The sequence below is a fragment of the Chiloscyllium plagiosum genome, unplaced genomic scaffold, assembly GCF_037043375.1.
Source record: "Chiloscyllium plagiosum isolate Xiang-an unplaced genomic scaffold, Cpla_swu_hap1 HiC_scaffold_5, whole genome shotgun sequence".
Taxonomy (NCBI): Eukaryota; Metazoa; Chordata; class Chondrichthyes; order Orectolobiformes; family Hemiscylliidae; genus Chiloscyllium; species Chiloscyllium plagiosum.
The window spans coordinates 104818370-104843357 of NW_028270143.1; the positions used below are offsets into that span (position 1 = coordinate 104818370).

The 24988-nt window shown below is 42.6% G+C and overlaps 1 protein-coding gene across 2 annotated transcripts in view; it reads left to right on the top strand.

Annotated features, from left to right (window-relative positions):
* The window catches only part of adarb2 (adenosine deaminase RNA specific B2 (inactive)), a 748761-nt gene that overhangs the window by 646650 nt on the left and 77123 nt on the right, over nt 1–24988 (top strand). The window lies entirely within an intron of this gene.

The window sequence follows — 24988 nt, forward strand, 5'->3', positions numbered from 1 at the left end:
CATGGTGATGAGTTCAACAGGAAACAGCTGTCCCAGTATTTCTGCAAGTATTTCTGACAGTTAAATGTGAAAATAGAAATTGTACTGAAGTTTCACAAAGTTATTTCCTCTAATCCTGCTCACAAAACTGGCACAATGAATAAGAAAAGGTGAACTGGCCATGTTAAATTGCCCATAGTGTTCAGGGATGTGTAGGTTAGGTGCATCAGTCAGGTGTAAATATAGGGGAATGGGTCTGGGTGGGTTAGTCTTCGGAGGGTCAGTATGGACTCGTTGGGCTGAAAGGCCTATTTCCATACTGTAGGTATTCTAAAAGTGAAGAATTTTGGGGCCAGCAGTTGAGAGTTTGCTTACACATGTACATGCAATATATGAAAATTTAAAGATTTTGGGGCCAGAGGTCAGGGTCAACACTTGTAGAAGACCAACTATAGAGTATATATGGTCCACATGGATTGGATACTGAAAGGCTTCATACAATTGCTTGAATATTGACCTCTCCTGTGATATCTGGTTCATTGCACTAACGCACTTCCTCATTTCATCTACACAGCACAAAAAAAACACACAGTGAACTTTTAGCAAGTGTTTTTCACTTAGCCTGGCTGTCAGGTATACTGCAGAAATTCAGCATCTTTTACAATCAGGTGATGGTGCCACAATTGAAGACTATCAAGGTCAATATTGGAGGGGCAGCTTTATCCATGAGACTGTCATTGTGAAGACGCTTAATGTGTGAACATACTGTACAGATTTAAGTGACTAAAATGTCAAAATGGGGCTGAAGATCTTCACCTTCACCACTTGGATTGTCCATACTAAATGTCCAAACAATATTGAAGTAACCTAATTTCCATTTTCACCTCAAGTGACAAAGGTGAAAACCATCCTCAAAAATTTCCCAGCATAGGTGTGAAAGCAGCATTCCTGCATCATTGCAAAAATATTGGGATACTGCAGGAAGGAAGACAATCATAAACAAGTCCTCCAAGGATAAACCAAGATGGGCTGAATGGTCTTCCACGTCCGTATCAATCTAGATGTAATTTTGTAAAATTTAAGAGGGAGATCTCACTTCCCATTCTCTCTGTTCTCAGTATTACAAAATTGCCAAGCAATCTGACCACAGAAAATTCAATGGCAATACCATCACCGAATTCCCCACTGTCAGCATCCTGGGGGTTGCCATTGATTGAAACTGTGTTTGACTAGCCATGCAAGTACTGTGGCTCTAGGATCATGTCAGGGGCTAGGAATACTACAGTGAGTAATTCACTTCCTGATTCTCCAAAGCCTGTCCATAATTTACTAGGCACAAGTCATGAGTACAACTCCAACAGCACTCAAGGAATTGGAACTACTCATAGAGTCATAAAGTCATAGAGATGTCCAGCACAGAAACAGACCATTTGGTCCAACTCGTCCATGCCAACCAGATATCCCAACCATTTGCCAGCACTTGGCTCATATCCTCCTCAGCCCTTCCTATTCATATACCTATCCACATGCTTTTTAAATGTGGTAATTACACCAGTCTCCACCACTTCCTCTGGCAGCTCATTCTATACACATATCATCCTCTGCATGAAAAAATTGCCCCTTAGATCCCTTTCAAATCTTTCCCCTCTCACCTTAAACCATGCCCTCTAATTTTGGACTCACCTACCCTGAGGAACCTTATCTATTTATCCTATCCTTGCCTCTCATGATTTTTTAAATTTCTCTGAGATCACCCCTCAGTCCCTGATGATCCAGGAAAAATGGCACCAGTCTATTCAGCCTCTCTCTATAACTCAAATCTTACAACCCTGGCAACATCCTTGTAAATATTTTCTGAACCCTTTCAAGTTTCACAAAATCCTTCCTATAGGAGGGAGACCAGAATTGCATGCAGTATTCCAGTAGTGGACAACCACAACATGACCCCCCAACTCCTATACTCAATGCTCTGACCAATAAAGGCAATCATACCAAACGCCTTTTCACTATCCTGTCTACCTGCAATTCCACTTTCAAGGAACTATGAACCAGCACTCCAAGGTCTTATTGTTCAGCAGAGCTCCCCAGGACCTTACCAGTAAGTGTATGAGACATCCCTGATTTGCCTTTCCAAAATGCAGTACCTCATCTTTGTCTAGATTGAACTCCATTTGCCACTCCTCAGCCCATTGACCCATCTGATCAAGATCCCATTGAGCTCTGAGATAACCTTCTTCACTGTCCACTACATGTCCAGTTTACGAACTATATCTTTTATGCTCACATCCAAATCATTTATCTTAATGACAAAAAGCAGTGGACCCAGCACCAATACTTGTGGCACTCCACTGATCACAGGCCTCCAGTCTGAAAAGCAACCCTCCATCACCACCCTCTGTTTTCTACATTTAAGCCAGTTCAGTATGCAAATAGTTATTTCTCCCTGTATCCCATGTGTTCTAACCAGTCTACCATGAGGAACCTTGACAAATTCCTCTCCGCCCAAGTCCTTAACACTATGGCAATCCCATTGTATGTTTGGAAAATTAAAATCCCCTATCATAACCACCCAATTATTCTTACAGATAACTGAGATCTCCTTACAAATTTGTTCCTCAATTTCCTGCTGACAATTCCTGAGGTGGTAAAAACAATGACTGCAGATGCTGGAAACCAGATTCTGGATCAGTGGTGCTGGAAGAGCACAGCAATTCAGGCAGCATCCGAGGAGCTTCGAAATCGATGTTTCGGGCAAAAGCTCTTCATCAGGAATAAAGGCAGAGAGCCTGAAGCTTGGAGAGATAAGCTAGAGGAGGGTGGGGGTGGGGATAGAGTAGCATAGAGAAATCCCAGTCAGATGATCATCCCTTTCTTATTTCTCAGTTCCATACAAATAACTTCCCTGGGGTTCCCAGGAATATCCTCCCTCAATGTAGCTATAATGTTGTCCTTAATCAAAAACACTACTCTCCCTCCTTTCTTGCGCCTCCCTCACTTTTTGGTCTTACCTGTAGCATTTGTAGCCTGGAACATTAAACTGGCAGTCTTGTCCATTCCTGAATCACATCTCTGTAGTTGCTATGAGATCCCAGTCCCATGTTTCAAACCATGCCCTGAGTTCATCTGCCTTACCTGCCTTATCTTATCTTGCATTGAAATAAATGCAGTTTAATTTATCAATCCTACCATGTTCAATACTTTGTTCCTGTCTGCCCTGTATGTTTGAATTATTTCTTTTCCCAACTTTGCCAGTCTCAGACCGATGTCTTTCCTCACTATCTCCCTCGGTTCCCCCACCCCAATTAGTTTAAATCCTCCTGAGCAGCTCTAGAAAATCTCTCTGTGAGTATATTAGACGCCTTCCAATTCAGGTGCAGTCTGTCCTTCTTATACAGGTTACTTCTACCCCTGAAGAGATTCCAATGATCCAAAAACGTGAATCCTTCTCCCATATACCAGCTCCTCAGCCATGCATTCATCTGTTCTATCCTCTTATTCCTATCCTCACTAGCTCATAACACCGGGAGTAATCCAGATATTATTACCCTTGATGGCCTCCTTTTTAAATTCCTGTCTATATTCCTATATTCACTCATCAGAATCTTGTCCTTTTCTCTTCCTACATAGTTAGTTCCAATGTGTACAATGATCTCCTACTGGCCCCACTCCCCTTTGAGAATATTCTGCACCCTCTCCAAGATATTTTTGATCCTGTCTCCAGGGAGGCAACACACCATTCTGATGTCTCACTGTCAGCCACAGAAATGTCTGTCTGTGCCTCTGACTAGAGAGTCCCCTATCATAATCGATAGCTTGGAACCTGGCATACGCCTCATTACATTAGAGCCATTCTCAGTACCAGAAACCTTGCTGTTCATGCTACATTCCCCTGAGAGTCCATCACCCCCTACGTTTTCCATACAAATAACTTCCCTGGGGTTCCCAGGAATATCCTCCCAGGAATATCCCAGGAATTGTTTGAGGTGGGGATAGCCACAGGAGACTCCTGCACTACCTGCCTACCTCTCCTTCTTTTCCTGAAGGTCACCCATCTTTCTGACTTTGTCTGCAGTTTATTTCCCACCTTGCAACAGCCAACCATTGCATCCCCTGGCTCCTGTAAATTTCTCAATGCCTCGAACTGCCACTCCAACCGATCCATGTGATCTGATAGGATTCTCAACCAAACACACTTCATGTAGCCATATTCATCAGTAACATGGAAACTCTCCCTAATCTCCCACATCTGACAAGAATGCACATCACTCAATTAAAGGTCATTTTTGCACCTTAGATCAGTTGGCTGGAAGGCTAATTCACAATGCAGACTGATGTCAGAGGTATAGGTTAAATTCCCACACTGGCTGAGGTTACCATCAAGGACGTTTCTTCTCAACTTCGCCCTTCACCTGAGACATGGTGACCCTCCAGTTAAACTACCACCAGTCATCGCTCTCTAATAAAACAGCAGCCCTATGGTTCAGTTGTGATGCTCCACCTTTACTTTCCATCCATTCTGGGTGAACTACTGACATGAGGGTATCGATTTGCTCCAGGGCTAAATCCGAAGTTGACAAGTGTGGTTTGCCACACAGAATTCCCAGACCCTGCTAGGGTTTACTGGGAAGGGGGCTGTGTTTAAAACCAACTCCAACGATTTGAACATTTGACCCACAACGATGAATATCATATTGATCAGCTCAGCAGACCTGTAGTCACAAAGTGTTAAAGGTTTCCATTTTGTGTTCCAATCCTATGTAGGCCATTCATTTTCTGCTTAAAAGTGACTGCAGTGGTTTCTTTAGCAGTGATAGTTCTCCTGCTGCATCAGACCACATCACAGAGCTCGAATCAAGTGGTCGAATTTAAATTTATTTATTTTTTATTTTTTCATAATAAAATAAAAATATATTAAGAAAAAATAGATTTTTAAAATATTACAACAAATACAAAACAATGCAATTCAAAACAGTACAAAAATAGTACAAAACTAAACCCAAATAATAAAATAAATTCCCCAACTCACCCTCCTATACGAATGTATAAGCATATATAGAGAAGTATAAAATTTAAAAAAAATGTAAACTAGCTATTTAACTAACTAAATAAATACCTAACAACAAACAAATAAATAGTAATAACTCAGCCCAGCCAAACAAAACACTCATACATTAAATGGATATTGGACTCATGAAACACAATTGTTACGGCTATATAAAAGCCCTTGTTAGTGTGGCAGATAAACCTGTGTCCAAGTATTTCAAAAAGGGTTGCCATGTCTTGTAAAAATTCTCAGTTTTGTGGTGTACCATATTTGTGAGAAAATCCAGGGGAATATGCTCCATAACAATCTTCCGCTAACCCAACAGGCCTGGGGGGGTTTTCTGATATCCAACCGAGCAAGATATTCTTCCTTGCACAGAATGTAAGAATATTGAAAAGTTTTTCCTTATGCAAGTCTGCAGGAAATGCAATGGGTAGGCCCAAAAGAAGCGAAATAGGGTCCTTCTCCACCCCTACACCTAAAATCCTCTCCATTGCACCCACCACAGTGCTCCAATATGTTTGAAGCCTGTCACAAAACCAAAGACAATGGGTAAGAGTACCCATACAGACCTTGCACTTGGGACATGCTGAAGATACCCCGGTTTAAATTGGGGCTAAGTGGACCCTGTGGAGAATCTTCAACTGTAAAGCATTGGTCCTATTGCAAATTGATATCTTCCTTGCACTCATCCAAATATCCTCCCATGCCTCTGAAGAAACTTCAACACCCAGCTCTCTTTCCCACATCTTGCAGAGTCAATCAGACTCATCTGAGGTGGCAGCCCCGAATTGATGATATAGAGTACTGACAGAGAGTGTACTCTTAGCCCTTAGTACCCCTTTTTCTATGTCAGATTTGCAGGGATCAGTCAAAAGTGTGGTCTTTTTTTGAATAAAATCCTTAACTTGAAAAAAACGAAAGAGGTCTCCATTAGGTAACTCGTACTTCCATACTAACTGATCGAAGGACATCATTACATCTCCTTCAAATAAATCACCCCTGCAAGATATACCCCTAGCTGCCCAACATTTAAATCCTGAATCTATCATACCTGCTTAAAAACTCGGCATACCCACTAAAAGTGTAAACAAAGATGTTTTGCCAATATTACCTTCCCTCTGCCGAATTGCCCTCCATGCTTTAACAGTATTGATGACTATTGGGTTATGGCAATATTCCCGAACTGTCCTCACTTTGTCCGAAAACAGCAAACTGGTAAGGGGGCACCTTGCCTGGGAGACTTCGATATCTAGCCATATTGAAAGAGGGTCCCCACAAACCCAATCACTTACGTAGGTCAAAAGCGAGCTTAATTGGTAATTTTTAATATCCGGAAGGTCTACTCTCCCCAATCTGTGAGGCAACTGCAGTTTGGCTAATTTAATGAGGGGCCGTTTACAGTGCCAGATAAAGGAGCTAAACCAACTGTTCAGTCTCCTGAGTGTTTGTTTATTGAAAATCAGGGGGAGCATCCGTATAGGGTATAGCAAACGAGGGAGAATATTCGTCTTAATAAGCGCTATCCGACCCAACCATGAGGCTGGAAGTGCCTCCCATCTTTGGAGATCTTGTTTAATTTTTTCAAATAATTGAGTAAAATTGGCTTTGAACAGCCAATCCAGAAATGGAGTAATGAATATGCCCAAATACTCAAAACCCCGCTATGACCACCTAAATGGGAATCTATAGTCACTCTCAAGAGCTAACTCTTTCATAAGACCATCCATAGACATAACCTCTGATTTAGCAAAATTAATCTTATACCCTGAAAAAGCACCAAACGCGTGAATGCATTGTATCAGGCAAGGCACTGAGACTGCTAGATTTGTCAAGAAAATTAGAACATCATCTGCATACAGCGAGATCTTATGTAATTTTGACCCCACTTCTGGAGCTGATATATTGAGATCCCCACGAATGGCCTCTGCCAACCGTTCAATCACCGACGTAAAAAGTATTGGTGAAAGGGGACAGCCCTGCTGGCTGCCCCTAGAAATATTGAAATTGCTTGATCTTACCCTGTTGGTAATGACCGCAGCGAGAGATACACTGTAGAGAACTTTATCCATCTTATGAAAACTTTGTCCAGACCAAACCGGTCTAGAATATAGAAAAGGTACGGCCACTCAACTCGGTCAAATGCCTTCTCTGCATCTAAAGAAATCACTAATCCCTGTATTGACTGCTATTGGCTTGCTTGAATTACGTTAAGCAGCCTCCTAATGTTATTGGAGAATCTGCGACCCTTTATGAAGCCCGTCTGATCCTCTTTAATAATAGAGGATAACACAGTCTCCAGCCTTAACGCAAGAGCCTTAGAGAGGATCTTAAAGTCCACATTTAAGAGTGAGATGGGCCTGTATGAAGCACAGTCTTCCGGATCCTTCCTTTTTCTAAGGATAAGTGAAATATTGGCCTCTCTCAGAGATGGTGGGAGACAAACATGACTGTATGAATCTTTAAACATATTCAGCATCCGGCCTGACAGTATACTTATAAATTCCTTATAGAATTCACTGGGAAGTCCATCAGGACCGGGCGCCTTTCCACTCTGAAGCTGCCTTACAGCTTCCTGCACTTCTTGCTCTGAGAATGGCGCATTGTTGTTTGGGAGTCACACCCGGGAGCTTCAGATCTCTAAAAAAAGGATTCCATTTTGGCCTGCCCCTCCTCACAATTCTCAGACTGATATAACTTAGAGTAGAATCTCTGGAATGCCACATTGATCTTTTTAGAATCACATGTTAGGTTCCCAGACCCTTCCTTAATCGCTGTAATGGTTTGTGGGGCACTTCTCTTTCTGGCAAGGTATGCTAACTATTTGAGGAGAAAGTGAGGTCTGCAGATGCTGGAGATCAGAGCTGGAAATGTGTTGCTGGAAAAGCGCAGCAGGTCAGACAGCATCCAGGGAACAGGAGAATCGACGTTTCAGGCATAAGCCTGAAGAAGGGCTTATGCCCGAAACGTCGATTCTCCTGTTCCCTGGACGCTGTCTGACCTGCTGCGCTTTTCCAGCAACACATTTCCATGCTAAGTATTTGCCTGGCTTGTCACCATGCTCGTATAACCTTTGCTTTGCAAAAGCCAGCTCCTTCTTTGCCATCTGCGTGAACATGGAATTTAGCGTAGACCGCAGTGCCGTAATCCTCTGTAGTTTGACCAACGAGGGTCTGTCAAAATAGGCCTTCTCGGCTGCCTTCAACCGTGCTTCAAGGAGGCGTTGTTGCTCATCCTTCTGCCACTTCCTACTGGTAGAATATGAAATAACTAACCCTCTGGCATAAGCTTTGGCAGTTTCCCAGAGAACAGATGAGCTATCAACCGAGCCTATGTTGATGTCTAGAAATGTCCGAAATTCCCTTGAGACATACTCCACAAACTTGCTGTCCATGAGAATAAAGGGGTCCATTCGCCAGTACCTTGAATCCACTGTAACATCCTTAATTTTAACCACGAGGTACGCTGGAGCATGATGAGAGATGGTAATATTACCAATCGTACAGGATGCCACCAGATCCAGGGTTACCGCAGGGGTCAGAAAAAATTCAATCCTCGTGTGACATCTATGCGGATTGGAGAAAAACGTGAAATCCCTACCTGTAGGGTGGAGGCACCTCCAGACATCCATCAACCCTAATTCCCCACACAAACCCAATAACTGTTTAGTTTGTGCAGAGGGTATCGAGGGACCTTTAGGCAACCTGTCTACTGTGGGGTCCATGAGGCAGTTAAAATCTCCCCCTATAATGATGTGCCGAGACTTGAGACTTATCAGTTTAGAAAAAGCATCTACCAAGAATTTAAGAGGACGAGCTGGGGGACAATAAACATTTAAAATGCCATATTCTTCCCCATTTATCAAGGCTTTAAGAATTACAAGCCTCCCGTATGTGTCTTTAACACATTCCAACAATTTAAATGAAAGATTTTTCCTTACCAATATAGCCACTCCCCTACTTCTGGTATTAAATGATGAAAAATAAACTCGGTCAAAGCCATTCTGCTGTAATTTCAGATGCTCCTTGTCATCCAAATGTGTCTCCTGTAACAAAGCAATGTCTACCTTCGCCTTTCTAAGACTCACGAGTACCTTCTTCCTCTTAATTGGTGAGTGACTTCCCTTGATATTCCAGGTACACCATTTAATCAAATCATTATCCATAATCTTCTGCAATTACATTTAGATTCCAGAGAGGATGAATCTGAACCACAAATTGCTGAGCCTTAGGGTTGTATGGTCCACCAAATATAAAAACTACATAAACTATAACCACTACATTTAACAAACATACGAAATTATTAAAAATAAAAAACAACAAAAACCAGAAAACAAACTAACATATAAAGCGCCAATAGAGCTGAGTAGGGGAACTCACTCCCTGCTCAGAGGGGGCAACTACCCTTCCCGAACTGCCCATTAAACAAAAAGTAGGCATCTAACCATCTCAACCACCTTCACTTCTCCCAGCTAGAGCCGAATCGCAAGCACAAGCTAAAAAGAATATACACCCCATAGAATTTCAATATGAATAAAAAAACATTCTTTCATAAAAAAAAGGGAATAAATACCCCACCCATCCTTTGGTATGTCCTAACTTAGAAATTTAAAATGTACATCTTAACCACGACCCGACATAGTTTGAACCAAATTATTATCTATAGAGGAAAAAAAAGGGGAAAAACAAAGCTCCAACAATATTTATACATACTACAATTGTTTAAATTAGGTTAGTTTGTCCACAAAGTCTCTTGCCTTCTCCGATGTGTCAAAGAGATGCATGGATCCATCTAAGGTGATCCGAAGCACTGCCGGACATCTCAGGGAGTACTGAATCCCAAGCTCCTTCAATCTTCTCTTGACACTATGATTTTCGTTTCTGGATCACCGCTGCTGAAAAGTCCTGAAAAAACATGATCTTAGACCCCTCGTAAATTAGGGCCTTTGGATCCTTCCCCTGGAGTCGGGAAGCTCCATGACTCTCTCCTTATCCCAGTAATGATGGAACCGCACCAGAAAAGGACGAGGGCATTGACCCAGACCCGACATCCATGCTGCGACCCGGTGAGCCCTCTCTATCTTCAATCCTCTCATGCCAGTCTCCAAGTCAAGGAATTTCGGAAGCCAATCTTCAACAAATTCCGCAGGCCGCTCACCTTCCTTACCCTCAGGCAGACCGATGATCCGAATGTTTTTTCTCCTGCCCTTGTTTTCAAGATCATCCACTTGGTCACGCAAATTATGAACCTGCATCTTCAGGGCTTGGATCTCTTCCTTGAATGAACTGGCATCAGCTTCCACCACTGTGACCCTGTGCTCCACCTCATCTGTCCTCTTCTCCAGGTCTCCCAGCTGCTGTTCATGCTTCTGCAGCATGAGAGAGACTGGAGCCAGCTTCTCTTCAATCTCGCGAGATTTCGAGAGCTGGTTCACCAGGTTCTGGAGAGTAATGAGCTCTGAGGCTGCTGCAGGCTGAGCTGCAGGCCCGGCCTCAGATGTTCCTCCTCCCTTTTTAGGCATTTCTGGACAGCTGAAAATACAGGTAAGTCAATTTTTAAATGTTTCTTGGGGCTCCATAATCTTTCCAAAGCCCCAAGAAATCCTGATGACCTGGGTTGGGTGGGTTAAAGGACTGTCCTGCTCCTGCTGCTATGCGAAGCTCTGCAGTGTGATCTTCTCAGATTGCCACCATCATAGATCCCCCGATTTTAAATTTATTAAAGGGATCTGAATCCAGCAGGAAGAGGACTTGGAAAGGAATACTGGTGCTTGAGATACTGTGCAACTGATTACAGCTTCAACTTCAATTCAAATTCAAATCATTAAAATCCAAAAGAAGGATAGGCTGTACCATTAGCAGAAATACCTTCAGCAAAGGAACAGTTACTTTACAAATAAATTCCCCTGGTTCCTCTGTGTTCATTTGTCAACTTAACCCATTGTCTAACCACAAAATAATTGTAACCTCCATCACTGTGAACAAAGCAAAAGCATTTGGAGCAATATGGAATAGGATAATGTGTTATAGTGATCTGGCTCAGGTTTGGATTAGATTGAGAGTGTATTGGCTTGATTTAGTGATATGCAGTGAAGGAACAGCACTCACAATGACCTTGGAAAAAGTAGGTACATGGGACTTCGGAACTACAGATCTTTAAGTCTGCTCCACCATTCCATTAGATCATGTGTAATGTGGTTGAGGTCTCAATTCCAATTTTTTCTCTCTCCCCCACCATACCACTGATTGGCAAATATCTATCTAGTTCAGTCTTGTATTTTGACATGGAGACAGCAGAAACAAATCAGCCTTTCCATGTCTACATTCACAAACAGTAAAATTTAAACCTTCAACGACCCTCAAAATTGATCTCAATAGTTCCCAACCAGACTTTTGAATAGCCAATCCCAGACTCTGCAGATAATTAATTCCAGACACTGGTTTAAGGCTTAAACAAAACACTTAGCTATTTATTAGCAATACAGTAACCTCAGCAGAGTAAAATTGAATAACAAGGTAATCTAATTTATGTCTATATTTAAACCTAGAAACCTTTGTTTTCAGTCCCATTCACACAAAAGACAGACAAACAAACATAGTTAATGGATAAATGAAAGAAAAGAACAAAACTCACCAAATTACTAAAGTGATTATCATGATACATTGTTCCACAAGGTTAGATTATTGTTTCTTGGGTGATTTTCTGAAGAGGTCATTCAGGGCCACCTTCTCAGTTCACTCAGAGAAAGTCAGTAATACATAGCTTCAATTTATGGAACTTCCAAAAGCTGAAAACAGGAGGTTAGACAGGGAGCTTTCAAAGCTTCATACTGTAGCATCAACAGCCAAACTCCTTCTCACAGAAAACACAATCCAAAATCAAAACACTACATATCATGTCCCAAAGAGATCCCAGTTCCCATTCAACATCTACCATTTGCTGGAGCATCAGATCTCTCCCAGAATTCTTGGAACCAATTCCCCAGTACTGACCTTGTTAATGGCTCACATATTCTATTGGTGTAATCCTGATGTCGAAGTGCCGATGGATCCTTTTGATCAAGATCTAACCTGCAACTAAATTCCAGGCTTTGTTTGTTTTGATTTTGTAAACTCAAGTGGCTCCCCATAGATCAAAGGTCATTTCCAGCTCACAGTTCTCAGTTCACAGCTCCAAAATAAAATTGATAAAATAAGTACACTAAAACATAATTGAATAAATTCAATGACCCACGCTCTACTATCTGATGGGGAAGAGAATTCAACACACTAAAGAGTTTATGATATTTGAAATTTCTCCTCATCTTCATTTTAAAAGGACCTCCTTTTCTTAATCTGAGTCAGCTAGGTCTAGATTCATCCACAAGAGGAAGTATCCTCCTTGCAGCCATCCTACTGAGTCCTCTCACAATATCATGGCTCATTAAGATCAGTAGGAGAAAGTGAGGACTGCAGTTGCTGGATAAAAGTTGAAATGTGGTGCTGGAAAAGTACAGCAGGTCAGGTAGCATCCAAGGAGCAGGACAATCGATGTTTCGCACCTAATACCTTTATGAGGATTGAGGCTTGTGGGTCAGGGGCTGAGAGATAAATAGGAAGGGGGTGGGGTTGGGGGGGAGGGAGCTGAGAATGCGATAGGTAAATGAACATGAGGGAGAAGGTGATAGGTTGGAGAGGAGGGTGGAGCGGGTAGATGGGAAAGGTGATGGACAGGTCAAGAGGGCAGTGCCAAGTTGGAAGCTTGGGACTGAGATAATGTAGGGGGAGGGGAAATGAAGAAACTGGTGAAGTCCACATTAATCCCATGTGGTTGTAGGGTCCCAATGTGGAAGATGAGGCATTCTTCCTCCAGGCATCAGGTGGTTAGGAGGAGGCCCAGGACCTGCATGTCCTCGACAGAGTGGGAGGGGGTGTTGAAGTGTTCAGCCACGGGGAAGTGGGGTTGGTTGGTGTGGGTGTCCCAGAGATGTTCTCTGAAATGATCCACAAGCTGGCGTCCTATGTCCCCGATGTAGAGCTGGACTACACCTCCTCCCACCCTACCTCCAGTAAAAATGCCATCCCCTATTCCCAATTCCTCTGCCTCGGCCACACCTGTTCCTAGGATGACCAATTCCACCTTAAAAAAGGTTGGATTACAATTCTCAGTGTGTTTTGCTGCATTAAGGACACAACTTAAATGCAAGTTGCTTTTTCTCATTTTGACCATCATGCCAGTGGAAATGGTTTCTCTTTATTTATTCTATAGAGTCAGAGTCAGAGGGATGTACAGCACGGAAACAGACCCTTCGGTCCAACCCATCCGTGCCGACCAGAAATCCCAACCTAATCTAATCCCATTAGCCAGCACTTGGCCCGTATCCCTCCAAACCCTTCCTATTCATATACTCATCCAATGCCTTTAAAATGCTGTAATTCAAAATGTTTAAACATTTAAACACCTCTAGTAAGTCTCCCTTGATCTAAGGATGCTCACGTTAGAACAGTGACTGCTCATCACAAGCATCTTATTGGTGGAAGAATGCTTTGTGACATCCTGAGATTATAATAGACACTCTATGTTTACAAATCTGTCTTTTACTTGTAGCCCCTACACCAATATCTGACAAAAACTTCCTCTGTGGAATTCTTTTCTGCTATTGTTGTGGTGATCATTCAAAATGCTATCAGTTTTTCCCATGTCTGGTTGGAATTACACATAAGATATTACTTTTCAATTTGACTACAGCAACAGAAAGCTTTCTGAGTTTCTCATCAATAGTATTTAGCACAGCCTGAACAAGAGTCCTTTTGTTGCATGTTTCAATGCCGTTCCTTAATCTAAGTTTCCATAGTTATAGATCTTCAGATTTCTGCGAAAAGTTGGCAAATATTCTATCAGTGCTTCATATTCACAATTGTCACTTAAATAAAAATTGCCAGAGGAAAATAGCATCATATCATACAGCAAAATCATACTCAATTTTTTTTGAGAGGCTCTAAGCACTACATTCAGTACCGAAGTCAGTGATTATTCAGCTGAAGGTGATTGATAATTTTCTATTCTTTTCGTTAGTAAAGTTGAACTTATGCTTAAGTATTTCAAAGGAAAAGTTAGATACATAGATGAGGGGCAAAGGAGTAAAAGGATATACAATTACAGGGCAAAATTAAGGAAATAGTGTGGGAGAAGATCTGTGTGGAGGGAGTATTGATTTTTCTACATTTTATAACACGAAAATACTCCATTCAGTCCCACAGATTCAAGCACATTACCAAAGCTGGTCTTTCATTACTGAGGGAGTGCAGCATGGTCAAAAGTGCCACTTCACAAATGAAATGTTAATCCGAAACCCTATCAACCCTCTCGGGTGGACGTAGAAGGTGGTATTTAAAGAAGAGCAGATTGGTTCTCCTCATGTCCTGGCCATCAGTTATTCCTCAATCACCAGCATCACTAAAAATCATTCTGGGCTGATTATCTCGTTGGTGTTGGTGGGATGGTACTGTTCACAGACTAGCTGCTTTTTTCCTCAAAATTACATCAGTCATTACAGTTCAGAAGTGCTCAGATGTTTCCAAAGAGATTTGAAGCATCTCGATGTCGCACGGGCACTGTTCAGTTGTGAGTTCTTCCCTTGATTATGAGCAGGGACTCCTGACATGAGCATGGCAGTGGCAGCAGTGTATTATACCTGGAACAGAGACTCCTGGCTTCATTGATGCAGCTGCAGAGCAAGTAGCTCCTGGTTGCTGTTGCGATAGGAATGGAGCAGAGACTCCTGGTTACAGGGTGAGTGTAGGTTTCAACAACAAGCTAGGGACTCCTGGTTACTGGGTGAGTGTGGGTTCAGCAACAAGCTGGGGACTCCTGGTTACTGGGTGAATGTGGGTTCAGCAGCAAGCTGGGGACTCCTGGTTACTGGGTGAATGTGGGGTCACCAGCAAGCTGGGGACTCCTGGTTACTGGGTGAGTGTGGGTTCAGCAGCAAGCTGGGGACTCCTGGTTACTGGGTGAATGTCGGTTCAGCAGCAAGCTGGGGGCTCCTGGTTACTGGGTGAATGTGGGGTCACCAGCAAGCTGGGGACTCCTGGTTATTGGGTGAGTGTGGGTTCAGCAGCAAGCTGGGGACTCCTGGTTACTGGGTGAATGTAGGGTCACCAGCAAGCTGGGGACTCCTGGTTATTGGGTGAGTGTGGGATCACCAGCAAGCTGGGGACTCCTGGTTACTGGGTGAGCGTGGGTTCAGCAGCAAGCTGGGGACTCCTGGTTACTGGGTGAATGTGGGATCACCAGCAAGCTGGGGACTCCTGGTTATTGGGTGAGTGTGGGTTCAGCAGCAAGCTGGGGACTCCTGGTTATTGGGTGAGTGTGGGGTCACCAGTAAGCTGGGGACTCCTGGTTACTGGGTGAGTGTGGGTTCAGCAGTGAGCTGGAGACTCCTGGTTATTGGGTGAGTGTAGGTTCAGCAGCGAGTTGGGGTATCCTGGTGATTAGGTGAGTGTGGGGTCACCAGCAAGCTGGGGTCTCCTGGTTACAGGGTGAGTGTGGGGTCAGCAGCTAGCTGGGGACTCCTGTTTACACAGTGAGTGTGGGGTCAGCAATGAGCTGGGGACTCCCAGTTACTGGGTGAGTGTGGGGTCAGCAGCGAGCTGGGGACTCCTGGATACTGGGTGAGTGGGGGTCATCAGCAAAGTGGGCCGAGCGGCAAAGAGATGGTGCCTAATGTGTTGCAACTCCTACGTTGGTGGGTCTGGCACAGATGGCGCTGAGGCAGTGAAGATCTGTCTTTATTGATGCCTAGCTACTGGCGCAGACTGAGTTGGAAGGACTGTTATTCTGAACTTCTTATTTATTGTACTAATTTATTCCAATTATCTTGACTTTTTATTTCTTCACTTTTCTCGGATTTTGTTTTCCTAAGAATTAGTTCTTAAGAATTTTTGTATCTAAGATGGCGCCGTAATGTGGCGACTTGAAACTTTTCAATGTAATCAATGTGACAATAAAGCTAATTCAATTCAACTCAACTTCCGGCATTCATAAAGGCATTCACATGGAAAGCATTTTAAAGTAGGAGCCACTGGTTAATAATCAGGCACAGGAACTTCAGCCTTCAGTCCAAGCACAGGGAGGCTAATGATAGTGACCCTACTACTGCCAGTCAAAACTAATTCAACACTACTTAATCTCAGAGCCTTGCTGATCTTGTGGCTCAGTACCACAGTGGGTGGCGTATCTACTCTGTGCATCATAGGGGCACTACATTTTGTTTTAAGAGTGTTTGGACAGAAACAATTAGCATTCATGGCATATTCAGGGAAACAATTTTAATGCCTCAGAACACATGCTGAATTGACGTAACTTCATTGAAGTGACAAGATTAATGAGTGCACCCTGCTCATATACAGTCAGTTCCCTGGTTTCCTGGGGTTCAGTAACCCTGTCAAATGATCCCTCATGTTTTACACGCAAGCTAACATCATAGGAAACAGAAACAAACCAATCGACCATTGGGAACTGTTCTATTTAAGCGTGTTTCTAATATTGATTTATATTCTTGAAGAATTATTAGTGTATATATAAATTGCCCAACCTATACACTCAAAAATCTGACAAGGTATCCAACAGGCAGGCTGCAAGTATCAGAAGCTCTGTCTGCAATTGACAATTTTCCAACTACAACATCCTATGGGAGAATGAGAGTGCCTACCTATATAATGTATTTTTAATATCTTTGCAACATCCTAAAGTGGGTCACAGCCAGTGAAATACTTGCAAACTCCAGTCATTATTATTACAAGTAGGCAAATAGGTCCCTAATATGCACGCAACAAGATTTCATAAATATCAACAAGCTATGTTCAGTGAATTAGATTGGCTGTTGGGTACATTTTGGCCACACTCCTCCCCCATTTCTGCTTGATTCAATCCCTCTAAATAGACAGGCAGGGCCTCAATGCAATATATTGCCTGAATGCTCGTATCTTTGAGCATACAGCTCTCTGTTAGTAACCACTTTGAGGTGTCAGCCAGAATCTGACATTGTGGAGCAGAATTTGAACGTGCAACCCATTAACTGAAAAGTAAGAGTGATTCCATCTGAGTTAAAACTTAAAGCTGGAATAACAATGGTAAATATCTTAACCAGCTCATCTCCAGGGTCATTCAGCTGGGTGGTATTGTACAGGGCTGCTCCCATGCTTATCTATTCCATACTTATCCACCTAGTCCTAGCCAGAGAATTACTTGCTTATCTCAGGAAAGGGAAAACAAAATTAAGTTGGTCCTTTTTGAATTGAGAACCTCAAAGACCACACTTAAGTTACAGATGACAGTAAATTAAGAAGTGTTACACTGTTGTCTGGAACTGTTGTCTGGAAGGATCCATTTGGATAGATGTTCATCACCTCAGTTGTCTTCATGGCCACTTGCATGCAGTCTTCACCCTGCTTTGAGGTTATGACTTACCCTAACCCTAGCCCTATTGCAGCACATGGCAGATTTCAGTGAGAGTATCCTTATAGTGAAACAGTCTCATGCAATATTTGTCACTGAAATTGAGATTGGAGAATTGCTCTTAGAAGGCTCTGGGATGGTCTGTTCTCTTGCTGAGAGTCCTACCCCTCCCACATCTTCCTCCTTGGTCTTCCAGAAACTTGTCCTCCTCTGTGTGGTGTCTGCTAATTCTCCACGTCTTGTTGTATCCTATGGGGAAAATCCATTAGGTCATCGTGGTTGGGAGCAGGTTCTGTTGCAGAAATCTTAAAGTCAAAAAGAAGTCTTACAGTATTAGGCAGACAATTCGCTGTCCATTTCACTGACTTGAAACAACTATCGTAAGAAACCACAGCCACAAAAAATCAATTAACAAGAAATCTATAAATGGATGGTGATCTCTTTATACAGAGTTGGAGAAAATCAGTCCTGCTTAATATGTTCAATGCTGGGAAGGTAGGCAGGACATTGGCTGCAGTGTTGAGATCCAAATACTAGCACTGGTGTCAAATCAGCAATAAACATTATGATCTGTCCGTTCTGAGTACTCTTGGCAGACATTGCCTGAGTTAATATGAGCAGCTTCACCAAGATGCAGGCTGGTGCACATTTCTTCAGAAGGGTGTGAGTCCAGAGCCAACACCATTGGAGTTCCCTAATAGTACTCGTAGCACAGAGCAGAGGGGCTACAACTGAAACCAATTGTTTGCCTACCATCTTCAGCATTTACTCATTAGAAATAGCCTGATTAGTATTCACTAAGTATTGCAGTTTTCATGTTTAAACTCTGAAGAGATTAATTATTACTAAATCTGTCATTTCTCTCATGTTCTCATTTAATTAAGGATCCCATTTTTTTTTACACAGAACTTAGTTGCTTACTGGGTTGCTTCAGTAATTAACAGTCAAAAATATTTGAATAAAATTTGCAGATTGTCACACCTCTATGGCTTGCCTTACACCATCTGACAAAAGCAAAACTGTTTAAAATTCATGTTTGACAGTATTTCAAATCAACTGTAAATAATAGAGTAGACGCTGGTTATTACGTGCCCCTTTCTTTTAATCTTAATTTGATTTTCTTAATCTTGGTAAAAGAAACAGTTAATAAACACAGGACACGGACATCTTTCAAACTAATGGCCACAATTTCACAGAGCACCTCTCAGAGGTTACCATTCCAAAACAGTGCCTTGCTGCTTTATCAATACAACATTAAACCTATCTATTGAATTTAGGTAAGATTAATTCTGGGTTTTTTTTTTCCAAATCACTTTTTTGTTTAAATAGTGAATCAATTTGCTGCTTGCAGACAATCATAAACATATCTACGCTGTCCAGAAAACATAGAATTTTTGGGTTTTTTTTCCCAGTGCACTGATTGTCTATTACCTAGAGGATGCTGTATTTGGTTGCATTCTGTAGGTTACACCAATGCAGTTTCTTTGGTGTGAATGCTCGTGAGACAGGAGTCACATACAGACAATGAAACATTGGCTGGTTCCATCTCTAAAGGACATTAGCGAGTCAATTGGATCTTTACGACAGGGCATCTTTTTTTGGTACTAGCCCACCTTATCCAGAATATTTCTCAGTTCAGTTGAAAAACGTAGAAAATAAGAGCAGGAATAGACCATTCGGCTCTTTGGGTCTGCTCCGTCATTCAGTATGATTATGGCCGATTCCCTCTTTCTCTTCATACCTTTCGACCCCTTTAGCCCTAAGAACTATATCTAACTCCTTCTTGAAAGCATTCAATGTTTTGGCCGCATTGCTTTCAATATTAGAGAATTCCGCAGGTTTTCTCACAACTTGTCATGGTGGGATGTGAAGAGTAGTGCTAGCCCACAAATTTCACCACCCCCATCCCATTTTTTCAACAGTGTCTGCTTACTGCTTACTTCACCTCTGCCACAGCTCTCCATATTTCCGTCATGCTGCTGACCAGCCTACACTCAGTAGTGTGTTGGAGGCAGTGTCGAGGGTGTGGTGCTGGAAAAGCACTGCAGGACAGGCAGCATGTGATGAGCCGGAGAATCGACATTTCTGACAAGAGCTCTTCACCAGGAAACCCTTCCTGATGAAGGGTTCTTGTCCAAAATGCCGATTCTCCTGCTCCTTTGCTGCTGCCTGACCTGCTGTCCTTTTCCAGCACTGATCTCCAGTATCTGCAGTCCTCACTTTCTCCTAGTGTGTTGGAGGCAGTCAGTAACTCATTAAGTGGCACCAACACAAAAATCTCGCTTCAGCCTTCTACATTCCAAACAAAATGACCTTGGCCTATCCAATCTTTCTTCATAGCTAAAACTCTCTATTCCTGGCAACATGGGTGGCACTGTGGTTAGCACTGCTGCCTCACAGCGCCAGAGACCCGGGTTCAATTCCCACCTCAGGGGACTGACTACATGGAGTTTGCACATTCTCCCAGTGTCTGTGTGGGTGTGCTCCGGTTTCCTCTCACCGTCCAAAAATGTGCAGGTTAGGTGAATTGGCCATGCTAAATTGCCCATAGTGTAAGGTGAAAGGGTATATGTGTGGAATGGGTCTGGGTGGATTGCGCTTCAGTGGGTCGGTGTGGACTTGTTGGGCCGAAGGGCCTGTTTCCACACTATAAGTAATTTAATTTAATTTAATCCTCAGAAATCTCCTTTTTACCCTCTCTGGTGTGATCACATTTAACCGGTGATGTGAGGCCAGAACTGTACACAGTACTCTGGTTGTAGGGTAACTCTTTCCTTACACAGTTCTAGTATAACTTCCCTTATACTCTAGGCCTCAGCCAGAAAGTAAAGGATCATGTATAATTTCTCATCCGCCTTATCCATTTGTTATGTTACCCGCACAGAGCTGCGGACAGGCACAAGTCTCTGTTCCTCTACAGGGTTTAGAATCCTACCAATGATTGTCTATTCCTTTGACTTATTTGTCCAAATGCATTACCACATTCTTCTCTGTTTTGAATTTCATTTGTCACTTTTCTGCCCACCTGACCAGTCCATCAACATTCTCCCACAGTCTTAACGTTTCTTCTGCTTTGGCTAAGTGGTCAATTTGCATACTATTGCAAATTTTTTAATCATACCTGCTATATTTAAGTCAATCAGTGAAATATATGACAAAACACAAGGAACCTAATATAGACCCAGAACCCAACCAGAAACAGCCTCTCAGTCATAGGAACACACAGCGATGAAATCAGGTGCTCTATCCTCGTAACATGCAAACATATGAATTAGAAGCAAGAGTAGGCCATTTCTGGGCTTCTAGCCTGTTCTGCTACTTAATAAGATCATGGTTAATCTGATTGATACTTCAAATCTGCATTCTGGCCTACCCTTCCTTTGGGGTGGCGCGGTGGCTCATGGTTAGCACTGCAGCCTCACAGCGCCAAGGACCCAGGTTTGATTCCAGCCTTGAGCGACTGTCTGTGTGGAGTTTGCACATTCTCCCTGTGTCTGCGTGTGTTTCCTCCGGGTGCTCCAGTTTCATCCTACAGTTCAAAGATGTGCAGGTCAGGTGGATTGGCCATGCAAAAATGCCCATCATGTTAGGTGCATCACTCAGAGGGTAATGGGGTTTGGGTGGGTTACTCTTTAGAGGGTTGGTGTGGACTTGTTGAGCCAAAGGGTCAGTTTCAATACTGTACAGAATCTAATCTAATGTTCATTATGTCCTCAAAGCAGTCAATCAAGTTAATCGCACACAATGGTACCATAACAAATCCATGTTAACTGTCCTCGATTAATCCATGTTTTTTTAAATGATGAGTAATATTGTCCCTCTCAGTAATTGTTGCACCAACCAGGGTTGGGCTGACTAGCCTGGAATTGCTCAATCTGTCTCTTCTTCCCTTTTTATACAACAGTGCAACCTTCATAGACCTCCAGTAACACATCTACAACTGGAGAGAATTGGAAAATGATGGCCCGAACCTTCACTATTCCTTCCCATGCCTCTGTTTACATCTGGGGATGTATTTCATCCAGGTGATTTAAATATTTCAAGGATGCTAAAGAACTTAATTTTTCCTCCCTCACTATGTTAATCTCATTCAATATTTCATATTCTTAAGGTAGTATTCTTGCCCATTATCATTTTCTCTACATCCAACATCTGGAACAGCATATGTAGGAGCATCTGACAGCACAGACTATACTAGACACAACACAAATCCTCCAGGAAATCTTCTGCAAGAATCCGACAAACACACTATATGTTCCATAATGGATTCTACTGTCGAATTCCCTGCTGATCAGCTACATTTTATTTCACATTCGATATACAGAAATGACAGATAGCTTAGCTATTTAACCTTTCAGCCTGTACGTCATCAACAGCATGGAAGCTGCACCTAAAGAGAGTCCTGGAATGGAAATCGAGAAGATGCTTAACATTAGCAGCTTTTCGTACCCAAAAATAAGAGATACCATGGAGTGATTTCACACAGCAATCTAATCTCCGTGTTCAGGAGCCATTTGAACTTCAGCCATCATACGAACACCTTGATGAGATTCCTGTCTTGCAATCATTTCTATTATTGTGTGCTTACTCTTGAGTTCACAACCCTCTGGTTTTTAGCTCCATTAAATTGTTGCAAGGCTAGTATTAGTTTTTAATAATAATTTCAGGTTTATTTTATTCCAGTTATTAAATTATTTCAGCTTTATCATTTCAGTTCAAGGGGATTATTTCCTTTTTGTGACCAGTAATTTTTATTTTTGATGAAACGTTGTCTCAGTTGGTATTTGGTATGGGGCTGACACCACATCTGTAATTAAAGACGTGAAATTGTCCTTTCTCATCATCCAGTACAACTAACTAAGCATACTATTTTTGTGAAACCACTGTGTTTTTGTAATGCAGACTTTTGACTATGATGGATGTACTGCAGGTTTCAGACTGCTTGTTTGATTGATTGCTATTGCTATAAACTTAGAAAAATTGGTCATTGGGCAGTTTTTTTTGTATTTGCTCCTAGGGGGTGAAGGTGCCACAGGCAAAGTTGTGTTTGGTGCTCAGAGCAGGTGTGGGCCTTCTCTGCAAAATGTTACCGTCTTTATGATAATGTTGTTTGCGATATAGTCTTAGTCAGGGAATTCCAAAATGATAAAGGAATGATGATATTTGTCCACTGGTGATGTATGGCTTCAAGAGAACCTTGGAGCTGACAGTGTTCCCATGATATTGCTACCCTTGTCCTGCCTGTTCCATAAAGGTCACAGGAGGGGGAGCTGCTGTTGAAATAACCTTGCTGAATTGCCAAAGTGAATTTTGTAAATTGTACGTACTGCAACTGCAGTGCGACGGTGTTAGAACTAATGAATTCAGTGGTAGGTTAACACTTGTGTGAACTCTTTTGTCCTCAATACTGTTGATTGTTGCAGTGTTGTTCTCCTCATGAGGGTGATGAGTGTTGCATTTCACTCCTGACCTGAGCCTTGTGAACATGGGAGATGTTTTGATGGGTCTTGGGTGAGCCATTTCCTGTGGAATGTCTAGCTTCAGTCATGTTTTTGTCGTTACATTGTGGCCGGTTGATTCAGCTGCTAGTCAGTACCACTGTCAATGGTATTAAAGGTGAGAGATGTTTGTCCCCTAAAAATCAATGGGAAACGCCTGGTCTTTCTCTCATAGCAGATGATCTTGAACTGATGTTTATGTGTTGTGTGAATTCCTGGTACTTCTCACTCCCTGCTCGGATGCTGTCCGGATCGGGCACATAGCTGGGCATAGGCTGCTTCATTATCTGAGCAATTGCAAATAAAACTGAACACTGTGCATTCATCAATGAACAGCTTACTTAATAATGGAGGGAAGGTCATTGATTTAAGACACTGAAGCTGGTTGGGTGAGAATGCTGCCTTAAGAATGTGAAATATTGAATTAGATAAAAATAGTGAGTAAAAATAAAATTCAGGTATTAACATCATTAAAATACTTCGATCCTTACATCACGTGGATGAAATATAACCCCAGTGTTAAGAGAAGGAAGGGAAGAAATAATGAAGGCTATGGCTATCATTTTCCAAACCTCTCCAGTTGTAGATACGTCACTGGAGGATTAAGACCCTGAAATGGAGGGGCAAAATTAGGCCGTTCAGCCCATTTAATCATGGCTGATATGTTTTCTCAACACTATTCTCCTGCCCTCACCCTCTAACCCTTGATTCCCTTTACTAATCAAGAACCTATCTCCCTCTGTCTTAAATACATTGTATCACTTGGCCTCCACTGCCTTCTGCAGCAACATATTCTACAAGTTCATCACCCTCTGGCTGAAGAAACTCCTCTTACATTAGAACATAAGAAATAGCAGCAGGATTAGGCCATCTGGTCCCTTGAGCCTGCTCCGCCATTCAATAAGATCATGGCTGGTCTTTTTTGTGGACTCAGTTCACCATAACCTTTAATCTTCTCAAGAACTCTAAAAACCCTTAATGTCTTTACTGTTCAAATATCTTTGCCTTAAAAAAATCCAACAAGGTAGCCTCAACTGCCTCACTGGGCAAGGAATTCCATAGATCTTCATCTCAGTTCTAACGAGTCGCTCATTCACTCTGAAGTTGTGCCCTCGGGTCCTAATCTTTCTTACCAATGGAAACATCTCCATGTCCACTCTGTTGAGGCGTCTCAGTTTTCCATAGGTTTCAATTAGATTCTTTCCTCATCCTTCTAAACTCCATCGAGTACAGACACAGAGTGCTAGCCTGCTCCTCATATAACAAGCCTTTCATTCCCAAGATGATTCTTGATGACAGGGAGAAAGTTTAAAGGAGAAAAGCGATGCAGGTTTTTTACACAGAGGGTGGTAGGTGCCTGCAAAGTGGAAGGAGCAGATACGATAGCAAAGTTTAAGAGGCATTTAGACAGACACATGAGCAGACAGAGAATAAAAGTTTCTGGACCAGGTGCAGGCTAATAGGGATTAGTTTAGAATGGCATCATGGTCGGTGCAGATATGGTGGGCCAAAAGGCCTGTTCCTGTGTTGTACTGTTCTGTGTTCTATATAGCTATTCCAGCATTTGTTCCTTCCCAAGATGGCGACATTGGCAAGGCAGAGTTTCTGCTCCTGAGCCCATCTGCTCCAGGTCAGCCACATCCTTCTTTCTCGTTCCTCTTAGTCTTCATTCGTCGTCATCTTCTTGGTGACGGAGGAGGTGTAATCGCAGAGGAGGCTGTAGTGGGACTCCTAGCAATGTCAGGAGGAGGAAGTGAGGACTGCAATTGCTGGAGATCAGAGCCAAGAGTGCGGTGCTGGAAAAGCACAGCAGGTTAGGTAGCATCAGAGAAGCAGGAGAAATGACGTTTCGGGCATAGGCCCTTCATCAGGGAACTTTCCTGATAAAGGACTTGTGCCCAAAATGTCGATTCTCCTGCTCCTTGGTTGCTGCCTGACCTGCTGTGCTTTTCTAGCACCACACTCTCACCTCCTAGCGAAGTCAGCGAGGCAGTAGCAGCGGAGCAGGGGAATCCTGGGGCATCGACTA